Source organism: Acartia tonsa, chromosome 7 (genome assembly GCF_053477335.1).
Source record: "Acartia tonsa isolate MP-2025a chromosome 7, ASM5347733v1, whole genome shotgun sequence".
Taxonomy (NCBI): domain Eukaryota; kingdom Metazoa; phylum Arthropoda; class Copepoda; order Calanoida; family Acartiidae; genus Acartia; species Acartia tonsa.
Genome location: NC_137266.1, coordinates 52566990 through 52577959, shown reverse-complemented (window position 1 = coordinate 52577959; position 10970 = coordinate 52566990). Strand labels below are relative to the sequence as shown.

General features: G+C 33.1%; 1 long non-coding RNA gene across 1 annotated transcript; it reads right to left on the bottom strand.

The window, feature by feature from the left end:
* Positions 1-2719: 2719 nt before the first annotated feature.
* Positions 2720-6302, bottom strand: LOC145324378 (uncharacterized). Its single transcript, XR_013881264.1, has 3 exons — positions 6242-6302; positions 3963-4027; positions 2720-2867 (listed from the first exon to the last, which is right to left on the bottom strand). It is a non-coding gene; the product is annotated as an uncharacterized LOC145324378 (long non-coding RNA).
* Between the last annotated feature and the right edge of the window lie 4668 nt (positions 6303-10970).

Here is a 10970-nt window from a genome sequence, read left to right as displayed (position 1 = left end):
CAACATCCATAAAAGCGAAGCACTGAAAACATTAACACTTGTGTCAGAACGGAATAATCAGAATATAAATGTATAAGAATCGCAGTAAAATTGTAAGTAAATTTGTTGAAAAACCGCTTAATACAGGATAATGTTTATGGGCATACTTACATTTTTAGGACTTGGTTATAGAGTTGCTTCGCTTATAATATTGTAGTTTGTTGTCCCAGGAATCAATATACTAAAAATCAGACCTATCGGTTGATTAGATCACATAAAATTTTTTTGTTAAAAAAGTAAAAAAATCAACATGCTTAAAATGGACGTACGGACATTCTGGTAATGATTATAGATTTTCGTACCAAACTATTACAGGTATCACCATGCAAAGTTTGAAATCGATAGAACGATTCTAAAATGCTTAAATTAACGAAAAAAAGCTATCCGTCACGGACGGACGGACGGACCGAATATAATTATAGAAAGGCTTTGCTTTTATAAACACATGTCATATTTATTTCCATATTTAAATCAAAAACGATATCTCTAAATAAATATTTTAAAATAATCATTAATCATTTATTTTAAATATAACAACATTCTATTGATGTAAGGATTTTTAGAAATATTTGAATTTGATAAATTACATATACAATTTTAATTATGTTTGACTACAGCTAATTCTTCAAATGGAGAAGTTTTTCATGCAGCTACAACTGCAGGCACATACTGAAAAAAATAATTAGATTTTCATTTTTAAATGGCTACTTACATCTAAATTTTTATTTAGGTATTTATAATTTCTCTGGCCAGACTTTGGTTGTTTAACTCATTCTTTCATTTCATTAAAAATCCTCAAAAATTTTCCTTATTTGTATATTAACAAGGATGACAACATCCATAAAAGCGAAGCACTGAAGCGGTAGGACAAACGGATATTAACACTTGTATAGTGTCAGAAATAAATATTCAGAATATGAATGTATAAGAGTTGAAGCAAAATTGTAAGTATATTTGTTTAAAAACTGCTTTATGCAGGATAATGTTGATGGTCACACTTTCTTTTTTAGGACTTAATTATAAAGTTGCTTCGCTTATAATATTGTACTTTGTTGTCTCAGGAATCAATATACCAAAAATCAGATCAATAACATAACAATTTGTTGTTAAAAAAGTAGAAAAATCAACATGTTTAAAATGGACGTACGGACATTCTTGTAATAATTATAGAGTTACTACGAGTTACTACGCTTTCTAAATCCTACCTAACTACTACAGGAATCATCATGCAAAGTTTGAAATCGATAGTACAATTCTAACATGCCTAAATTAACGAAAAAAGATATCCGTCTTGGACCTACGGAAGAAAGAACAGACGGACCGACCCTAAATATAGAAAAGCATTTTTTTTTTAATTTTTAACAGTCAATCAATATTTTACAATAGTTATTTCTTGCATCGTATTATAAACAGCAATATAATTGTAAATTTTTATATTCATAGAAAACTGGATATAATACAATTCTAGACATAGTTTTTTCGTATGGATGAGAATTGATTTTTTTTTTTGGAAGTTTGAAGGTTTTTTAGCTAGTAGCAAATATTGAGATAGGATTGGGAAACACCTAGGAAAATGTGTTCACATTCGGAAACTAATTTCAGTTCACCAATTTTTGTGGTTTTTTAACCCATTCATGATGAGCTTCCTAAGTTTAAAGTTTTGATTCAACGGGGTTCAACAAAATAGATTTTTTCAATAATTACTCAACAGAATGAAAAAAGTAAAGTGTAAATTATTTTTGTTCATAATGGCAATTTTCTTCTTTTTTTGCATTTTTCTCCCTCCTTAACTGTGATGGTGCCAAATAAATCCTTTTCCGATTAAAGGGACTGTAAACGAGAAAATTTCTCATCAGATTATCAAACCTTAACATCAACTCATTCATATAATCTCAAAGATAGGGCAAAATTGTCTCTCGTTTCCTTAAAAAACGGTTTTTTTCCGCTGTTTTTATTATGTCCAAGGTTGGGGAAAAAATTGTCGGACTATAATAAATTGTTAATTGCAGTTAATTGTTTTTTTTTTCCTTCTATAGCTAAAACTAAACTTTTTGACATAGTTCTCTATTTTTCCTAACGGTTAAGCTGACTTTTAACATAATCCTTGCTTTAAACAAATGTATAGTTACTTAGAAATTGATAAAATAAGCAATATTTTTTATTTAATACCAAATACAATAACAAAGCTAAAAACAGGTTTTTTTTATTAGTATCCATGTAACTTTAGTTGGCCCATCTATCTTACAAATTTTAAATAATAAAGGTACAATATTTTTTTATAAACATGTCATAAAATAAATCCTTAACAGTAAGTAAATTGTTTCTACTATATATGACAGGTTAAATATCCCTCCAAACATTATAAGAAACAAATACATTCAGATTTTCCCTGTTTTTTCCTTTTTCCCTCCCAAAATACCATAAAATCAAGGCATTATTCCTGAATATTTTTGTTAATAGGACATTTTTGGTTGATCAGTGTAGTGAAATGTGCTTAGAAAATGTTAAGATTTGATAATCAGATGAGATAATCGCACCTCTAACCCTGTGGGGCCAATTTCCTAACCCTGTGGGGCAATCACCTAACCCAATATAACCTAATCTAACCTAAAATAACCTATAAAAAGCCATTTTAAAAAATGATGAATCGCCCCTTATGTGGCAATGTTACGAAAGGGACTATTCCCGAAATTTTTACACTCCCTTTAAAGTATGCTCCGAGTTTGTAGGCCTTTTTTGTCATTAACAAATATGTTACCTTAGGTTCCAAATGCCTTATGTTTGCTGCAAATCGTCCACATCCAGAAGTATACCTATAAGCACCATCACTACGAAATAATGGATAATTTTTAAAAGCGAAGCTTTTCTATAATTAGGGTCGGTCCGTCCGTCCGTCCGTCCGTACGTCCGTCCGTCCGTACGTCCGTCCGTACGTCCGTCCGAGATAGTTAGCTTTTATTCGTTAATTTAAGCATGTTAGAATTGTCCTATCGATTTCAAACTTTGCATGGTGATTTCTGTAGTAGTTAGGTACGATTTAGAAAGCGTAGCAACTCTATAATCATTACCAAAATGTTCGTACGTCCATTTTAAACATGTTGATTTTTCTACTTTTTTAACAACAAATTTTTACATGATCTAATTATCCGTTTGATCTGATATTTGGTATATTGATTCCTGGGACAACAAAGAACAATATTTTAAGCGAAGCAACTCTATAATCAAGCCCTGAAGATGTAAGTATGTCCATAAACATTATCCTGTATCAAGCAGTTTTTCAACAAATTTACTTACAATTTTGCTTCGAATCTTATACTTTTATATTCTGATTATTCAGTTTAGACACTATACAAGTATTAATGTCCGTTTGTCCTACCGTTTCAGTGCTTCGCTTTTATGGATGTTGTCATCCTTGTTTTTTCTACATATATAAGCAAACAAAAATGATATTGTTAAAAGCAAAGCTTTTCTATAATTATGGTTGGTACGGCCGTACGTCCGTCCGTTTTAACAAATTTATACGTATATTTGTTGCAAATACACAATACTGTTTAAGGACATACTGTTTTAGGACTTGGTCATAGAGATGTTTCGCTTATAATATTGTACCTTATTGTAATAGAAACCAGCACTCCAAAAATCAGATCAATCTGATAATTATATCACATAAAAAAATTTTGTAAAAAAGTTAAGAAATCAAATGTTTAAATGGACGTACGGACATCCTGGTAACGATTATAGAGTTGTTACGCTTTCTAAATCGTACCTAACTATTACAGAAATCACTATACAAAGTTATGTTGAAATCGACAGGACAATTCTATCATGCCTAAATTAACGAAAAAAGCTATCTGTTCCACACGGACGGACAGACAGACATTTCAAATTATAGAGTAGCTTCGCTAATAAAAATGAGAACTAACCCTTGTTCTAATCCAATGATATTTACAGCATACTCGAATGCTTCTCCTTCCGTAGGTAACCCATCCTAAACAAAATCATTAGTTTAGGAAAACCACAGATTATTAGTAGCGAATCTACTCTATAATTTGAAATGTCCGTCCGTCTGTCCGTCTGTTAGAGACAAAGTGGGGGAAATGTGATTTCTCGGCTCAATTATAGATAGACATCTGAAATGACATATAAGTATCTAATCTATACATTGTTTTGTCCATCTGTTTGTTAATTGGGGTGCTAGATCGATTCCTAGATTTTTTTTGTTTTTGTAATTTTCTTGACTCCTTTTCAAGACTGACGACTGAAATTTTCAGGGAGTAAGTAAATTTAAAAAAAAGACTTGCTATTGGTTGGAGTGCTAGATCGATTTTTATATTTTATGTTTTTCTTCTTAGCTTAATTCTTCAAAGACATTTTAATATACTCAACAACAAAAAATTTCCAGATGTCTATTAATAAATTTTGAGCTTCGCCACTTATGAATGTTGTCATCCTTGTTATAATATATTACATTTTTATGATTATTACGGAAAGTAGAAAATCATTTTTACGTTACTGTTTAAAATTAGTAACATAAGATATATGCATTTTTCAAGTCATAAATGAGCTATAGCTAAAAATTATGTATAGGTTTCGCGATTTCTTTAAATTAATTTCGTTTTGGTATAGGCTGCATAAAAGTATTTTTTGTTTGTTTGATTACAATATAAAATAGTAAAATGTGTCTCATTAAATGAGAGATGGTTAACTCTTAAAAGGACTCTCCACAGAAAAATCAACTTTGGATTTTTGAAAATCTAACCTGAAACTATTATTCTCTGTTCAATTTTAGGCATTTTTTGTTTTTGTGGCATCGCGATCGAAGCCCTTTGAAAATTTTGTCCGCCGGCTATTTGTACTGCCGCTATAACAATATATACTACACTTTCCTCCACTCAATATATGTTTGCCGCTAAAGAACATTTGCTCCATTGCAACCGGCCGCTCTACGATTTATCCTCTTCCTTGACTGGACAATCCTGCCGCCTCCATTTTGTGTTCGCCTCTGCCAAATATAACCATCTTTTGCCGCAGTTGCCGCAGTTGCCGCATTCATCGCCCTTCTCCGCCACTACTCCGCTATACATTGCGTACGTCGCTATACACAACACCCCCAGCCTCCATTTAATTTCTGAACAAGGGAGAGGGGAGCAAGTATTAAAAAGCGATGAACAGCGGAGTAGCGGCGGAGAAGGGCGATGAATGCGGCAACGGCGGCAAAAATAGAAGCTAAAAATCACTTAAGCAGCACAAATTAAATGGCGGGAGGATTCACTTAAAGGAGGTAAAAAATTTCAAAGGGCTTCGATCGCGATGCCACAAAAACAAAAAATGCCTAAAATTGAACAGAGAATAATAATTTCAGGTTAGATTTTCAAAAATCCAAAGTTGATTTTTCTGTGGAGAGTCCTTTTAATGGTAGTGGGGGGGGGGGGGGGCGTTGAATGCTCCGAGTCCCATCGGTTTTTTTCTATCTCATATTCTGTGTATGAGAAACGAAGAGCTATAATTGAATGACTTTTTTATTCTCAAAAGCGAAGCTTTTCTATAAATAGGGTAGGTCCGTCCGTACGAGATAGATAGCTTTTATTCGTTAATTTAGGCATGTTAGAATTGTCCTATCGATTTCAAACTTTGCATGATGATTCCTGTAGTATTTAGGTACGATTTAAAAAACCGTAGCAACTCTTTAATCATTACCAGAATGTCCGTACGTCCATTTTAAACATGTTGAATTTTTACTTTTTTAACAACAAATTTTTATGTGTTCTAATTATTCATTTGATCTGATTTTTTGTATATTGATTCCTGGGACAACAAAGAACAATATTATAAGCGAAGCAACTCTAATCAAGTCCTAAAAATGTAAGTATGTCCTTAAACATTATCCTGTAACAAGCAGTTTTTCAACAAATTTACTTACAATTTTGCTTTGATTCTTATACTTTTATATTCTGACTATTCAGTTCAGACACTATACAAGTGTTAATGTCCGTTTGTCCTACCGTTTCAGTGCTTCGCTTTTGTGGATGTTGTCATCCTTGTTGGTATTACACATAACTGATAGTTGGAATATCTCCATCCTGGCGGCCGCAGGATATCAGCAAACCTATTTTATAAGTAGTTGCACTTTCTTGCAAATCACGTGATATGCTATAGATACATCTAAACAGACTAATAGAGTAGCTTTGATAATTATACGAACCCTCAGTCTCATCCATTTAGCTTTTACAGTATCAAAATCTAACCCAACCATCTTTTAGTCTGAAATATTGAATAATGAAAATTATCTTATTAGTAAGATTACTAAATATTAAGGTATGCAAAGTTTGAAATCAATAGGATAATTTGAACATGTCTAAATTAAGGAAAAGAGCTAACCGTTACAGACGGACTAAGGGGCCGACCGTTAGCTTTACTTTTAACAAGGATGACAACATCCATAAAAGCGAAGCCCTGAAACGGTATGTCAAACTAACATTAACTTTTGTAGAGTGTCAGAACTGAATATACAAAATATAAATAAATAAGTTTTAACATAACTATACGTAAAGGGGGGGGGGGGTTAATGCAACCATCTCGTAATCAATGTATAAATGGCACTTAGAATTCGAATTTAGATCTGAAATTTTGCATGAGTAATCCTTGGTAGGTCTATTTTCCCTAAATCAAATAAAAAGTTGGAAAAAGTAACGGCTGGCGGCTCAGCCGTTAAGCCGGTTTTTGGCTATTTTCAGGGAAAATCCATCATTAATTACGGAGGAATAAACTTTTTGAATGATATTTTTACATTATTCGGTCTAAAAATGATACTCTTGGCATTTTATAGCTTCTACCAGCCTTTTTTAGTCGATTCTAGCTGTTAAACAGCTGGTACTAGAAATTTTTAAAAGTTTATTGGTGTTATTTTCGATAATTTTGCCCTAAAAAAAAGCCCCAAAATGGCTAAATGGCTGAGCCAGCAGCTATTAGCCGTTACTTTTCCAACTTTTTGTTCGATTTAGGGAAAATAGACCTACCAAGGATTACTCATGCAAAATTTCAGATCAAAATTCGAATTCTAAGTGCCATTTATACATTGATTACGAGATGGTTGCATTAAACCCCCTCCCCCCCTTTGTTGCAAAACTTCTTAGATATAAGGACAGACTGACATTTTTATGACTTGATCATAGAGATGCTTCGCTTATAATATTGTATCTTAATAATATAGGAATCAGTACTCCAAAAATCAGACCAATCGGACGATTATATCACATCACATAAAAAATTGTTGTTAAAAAAGTTAAAAAAAACAACATGTTAAAATGGACATTCTGGTAACGATTATAGAGTTGCTACGCTATCTAAATCGTACCTAACTACTACAGGAATCATGATGCAAAGTTTGAAATCAATAGGACAATTTGAACATGTCTCAATTAAGGAAAAAGCTATCCATTCCAGACGTACGGACGGACGGACCGACCCTAATTATAGAAAAGCTTCGCTTTTAAAAATGTATTTGAAGAATTAGATACGTTTAATAGGCAAGGTGCGGCATAACTGCACAATATATATCATTTTATTGTTTATTTTGACGTGAATAAAATTTGAATATCATATGATTATAATTTTTAACTTATGTGCCTTGCTTTTACTGTCAACTAATACATTAATCTTATGTGGCAGGGAGAGGACATTGGACTGTAAATAACCAGGGAGTAAGGGAGGGGACAATGGATCGAATATTCAAGACTCTCAGACTTTGGGCACTGGCTTAAAGGAAATGTGCAAGAATTTAGCAGGTTCTGACTGACTTTGGGTATACTAGCGCATCATTGCTGCTAACTCGCTGAGTTAATTTTGTATATAGCAGACAAAAAAATTGTTATGAGATGGCTGGTTTTAAAAAAAAAATTTCTCCAAAGAAATATTATTTCATAGATAAAAACTTTATTGTGATATTTGTGTAATAAACAATCTTAGAGCCCTTAAATTTAATTCTTGTATTTAGAGGCATTTTAAATGTTAGGAATATGGGGTGGATGAGTTCCAGGGACGATTATCAGAATGGTTATGCAGTCTGATGTACTGGTAATCTAATTTTTAAATGAATGCTTTATTTTCTTAGAACTGTTTTCTTATTTTATAGTTATCTAAATTTTATTAATACACCATTTACAATTTTCTTCAAATTTTCTGGATAAATATGGATTTTATGGCCTTTCAGCGAAAACTCTTACATTGAATTAATAATTGCCCATTGTCCCGTCCCTTACTCCCTGGTAAATTACACTGAAACCAAAGTTTTATCCATATTATTTATTCTTAGAAGTGTCCAAGCTTTACAACCAATAATTTATCCTATGAAAGGGATAATTTTGTTTATCATCATTTAGAATGTGTATCAATTAATTGTCCATTTACGTATCCCTTATCTCAATTCCTTAGGGGGAAGAATATTATTTAGAATCGGGTTAAATCTAAAAAACATGTGTATTGAGGGTGCGGCAGCCAAATTGTCACAAACTTTAAAAACCTAATAGATCCAAAGCAACAATATTAATTAAAATATTGGTTCTAGGACAAACGCAGGAGTCAAAAACATCGGATTGGACAAACACAGGAGTGTTAAAAATATTAATTTAATGAAGTATGTCTATACAGGTTAGGTTAGGTTAAGTAATGATTGAATATACCAATCAGCCACCCAAAGGGGTTAGGCATTTAGAAAACCTAAAAAAAATGGTTTCAAATGGGTTCGGTTAGGTTAAGTGTCCACTCCGACGTTTGGGACTCCTGTGTTTGTCCTAGGACCAAAATATTGAACACCAAATTTAGGATGAAAGCTTGGTTTGTCTGCTTTTCATATTTAATTTTGATAGCTTAATGGTGTTACGTGGAGATATTTGGCTTAAAGTGGAACAAGGAGCTTTTGAGGTTTGCCTGTTTAAGTTTTGGTGTCCCCTAGGACACTCTAAAGTCAGGCTATGGGTAGCAACTCAATAAATCTTCATGCTATTTTTAAATTAAAACTATTTAAAATGTCCTTCTAACCCTTCTGTGGACTGAGACCTAAACAAAAGTGAAACCGAGGCACAAGGACATCCAATGGGGGGTGGGTGGGTTTAAGTGGTGATTACCTCCCTCCCCCCCCCCCAAAAAAAAAAATGTAAAAACTTTTACGTCCTTGCCTATATGATATTAAGATTACCCCCGCCCCCACAAATAAAGTTGGGGGTGCCGTGGGCAATAAAAACTATTGAAAAATGTATTATTGTTGTTTTTTGTAACAGTTTGGCTGCCGCACCCTGTACTTGATAAGTGATAAACAATCCCCAGACACAAGTTTTTTAACAACTTTAACATAAAACAGTTCAACAAGTACACAATTATCCATAAAATTAGTAAATATTACCTTACCTCGTAATGGCGGGATTTTCAATTGATCATCTAGAGATTCCAGAGAACCATCCGCTTGTAATGGGATGCGATACTCTAACACCCAAGGATATTAGGTTAAATAACATCCAACAGACAATGGGCTAAGGCATTCCCCTACTCTTACTTTTTATGTCGCGCATCTGACAAAGCACCAGTAGGAATTCGGTAGGAAGCGGTTTTGGTCCGAGATTTGAACACCTTCAAATGCAGATGAGCTACGCGATGGTGTTTTATTTAATTAGTAAAAATAGTTTAAATTTTAGATTTTAGAGGCCAGTAAAGACAGTTTATTAATCGGGGGGAGGAGGGGATTTGACTCCAAAATTCAAATCGTAAAAAGTAAAAACATAAACACACACACAAGCAACTACTTAGAAATGATTTTGTTAATTAAGCTAACGCAGTCCACTAGATTGTCATAAATTTGTATATTAGTATTTTTAGTAGCGAAGCTACTCTATAATTCACTTTGTCTGTCCGTCAGTCAGTCCGCAATGCTATGGGGGGAAACGTGATTTACCCAGCTCCTATTCAAGATATACAGCTGAAATTTATTTAGGAATTAAATAATTTAGCATTTTATTAATTTATTACGTTTCCCTTGAAAACACCATTGAATTTTTTTAAAAATGTTTCGTGATTTTTTTTATCAATTTTAATGTTTATTCTTTATTACACTGATCTAAATAATACTTTTTTGGAAGTCTATTGATATTTTTTAGCTTCGCTACTTATGTATGTTGCATCCTTGTAAATAGAGTATGGAAACAGCCAATTTACAATTTAGTCTTTTAGCGGCTTCACCTCTAGCCTCTAGAGGCTTTGTTCCAAGAGGAAAACTAAAATAAATTAAGTACCTCTGGTGCTGCAACCACCACATTAAAAAAAGGGGGTGGGGATTTTTTGTTTTTGGGGGTGTCCCACCAGCCAAGAAAATAGCCTAAAACCACCACAGGACCAGTAGGTATATTCCCTGAAGAATAGAATCCAATCGGTTCAGTGGTTACCAAGATCTTAAGGAACAGACAAATAGACAGTCGGACGGACTGACATCAAGCTACTTTGTATTATATAAGAGATCAGCTAGAAATCTTAACCTAACTTTAGGAAGGATATTTTTTTCAGGGCGATTTCTCATCACACAAAATAGCTATAAACCTTCCCACGACCTATAAGAACCTTCACTGTGAGCAGTTCCTTCAGTAAATAAGACAGGCAGCCATCCTGTTACTTTTATATAAGGATGATAACTTAAGTATATAGAATGGTACATAGATATTAAACATTTTCCACCGGTGCATATTGATTCTATAATCTTCTATTGCCTTATCTCTTCCATGCAATTATATTTTTACCTGCCTTCGCCCACTTCCCCTTTTTCCCCTCCCCTATCACGAAGTGTTAGTGAAATATTGTTAAAAAAATAGCTAATAGCATTGACTAATATTTAAAAGTTTTTGTGATATATAAGATCCCCCAAAAAAAACAGTATCTAGCAGCTGCTAAAT